The sequence below is a fragment of the Piliocolobus tephrosceles genome, unplaced genomic scaffold, assembly GCF_002776525.5.
Source record: "Piliocolobus tephrosceles isolate RC106 unplaced genomic scaffold, ASM277652v3 unscaffolded_10936, whole genome shotgun sequence".
Lineage (NCBI taxonomy): Eukaryota > Metazoa > Chordata > Mammalia > Primates > Cercopithecidae > Piliocolobus > Piliocolobus tephrosceles.
The window spans coordinates 1-2,011 of record NW_022292017.1 but is presented as its reverse complement, the minus strand read 5'-3'; positions in this window follow the sequence as shown (position 1 = coordinate 2,011).

Genomic DNA, 2,011 nt, shown 5'->3' with positions numbered 1-2,011 from the left:
AATACAAAAAAATTAGCCGGGCGTGGTGGCAGGCACCTGTAATCCCAGCTACTGCGGGGGCTGAGGCAGGAGAATCACTTGAACCTGGGAGGCGGAGGTTGCAGTGAGCTGAGATGGCACCACTGCACTCCAGTCTGGGCAACAAGGGCGAAACTCTGTCTCAAAGAAAAACAAGGTAGGTGGATTGGGGCAGGGAGGGAGAGGGAAGCCGTCCCTGCAGCTCACATGTTCCTGTCAGTGGCGTGTGGACTCCATGTGCAGACAGGTGTGGGGTCGAGGAGAGAGGAATCCAGTGCTAGGTAGGCCTCAAAGCGAAGCAGCAGTGCAGCACACGGGCAGAGGGCGAGAGAGTGGAGCAAGCTGGGAAGGCTGAACCAAAGGACCCGGCCAGGAAAGGATGGGAGAGCAGGAAGAGCTAGGCCTGGAACACTTCCTGGAAGCACTTTATTTTCCTCCCAAACTGGGTTTCCTTCCAGAGACCTTGATTCAGGTAGGCCACCTTCGTCATGAGGGCATTTCAAAAATTGAACAAATCAGAGCGCCAGCCACTCCGGCCTTTTTGTAGTCACTGCTTCCAACCTAGCCCAGCCTCATATCTAGACATTTGTGAAAGATCATGTGATTCCTCTGCTGAGAATATTCAACGCCCACCCCCCAGCCCTTGTTTATAGTAGTCCTCAGGCTAACATGCAAAGTCTCCCTCTTGTTTATAGCACAGTCTTTAGGCCAACATGTCAAGCCTCGCATGGTCTGGCTGGCAGCACTGTTCCAGTTGGAAGTGACAGAGACAGAGGCACAACTCAGTGTGGTAGGGAAACGCCGCAAGAGCAGGGTCTTTGTCTCTTTTGTTCACCGCTCTTTTTCCGTTCCTAGAATAGTGCCCAGCACTTAGAAAGTACTTGATAAGTTTTGCTGAATGAATAAATGAGACTAGCTTAAACAAAAGGGACAATGTGTGCTCTGGTCACTGAGGGACAGGAGTGGAGCTGACGCCAGAACCACCCGGGTTCAAGGACTCAAGCAATGTCATTAGCTCTCTGTCTCTGTCTCTGTCTCTCTGTCTGTCTGTCGTCTCTCTCTTTTATGTGCATGCTGTTCTCATTCTCTCCTGCTAATATTCCTCGGGTGAGTGACATGGCAGAGCAGGGTGAGGGAGGGCATAGCCATATACAGCTTTAGGTTTAGAAGCCACAGAAGAAAGGGAGGCTCTTTCCATTTCAGCATTGAACATAAAAAACAAAAATAAAAACAAAACAAAACAAAACAGGCAAGGCTGAGTGTGGTGGCTCACCGCTGTAATCCCAACAGTTTGAGAGGCTGGGGCTGGAGGATCACTTGAGCCCAGGAGTTCAAGTCTAGCCTGAACAACATAGTGAGACCCTATCTCTAAAAAAAATTAAAAACTTAGCCAGGTGTGGTGGTGTGCCTGTCGTCCCAGCTACTCAGGAGGCTTAAGCGGGAGGATCGCTCAAGCCCAGGAATTCGAGGCTGAAGCGACCTGCATTCACACCATCACGCTCCAGCCTGAGTGACAAACTGAAACCCTGTCTCAAAAAAGAAAAAAGAAAAAAAAAAAAAAAAAAATCCCAGGCAAGTACTTTGAGTGGTTAGGCTGGGGTCACGTGAACACGTGAACTTTCTTTACCACAATCACTGTGGAAGAGACGATGGGATACTGTGGTTTGCCTGACCTGGGTCACGTGCCTGGTGAAAGGCTCAGCAGTTTACAGAGATGGGCAGCCCTTCCAGAATCCCATGATTGCAGTGGAGGAGGGGCAGTTCAGCAAAGGAAAGAGTCAGGGAGCTGTTATCAGAAGACAAGGAGTGCTGGCAGGAAAAACAAACAGCCAAATGCCTAGAGACCAGTGCACAAATACTCCCTCGGAATGAGACTGGAGTGGGAGTCCTGGGACGGCCTGGAGGGGCCTGCAACAAACTGGAAATGATTTTGTGAGGTCTCAGTTTTACCTTTTTAAATTTGTGCTTGTTTTTACAGAAAAACAATGCTATA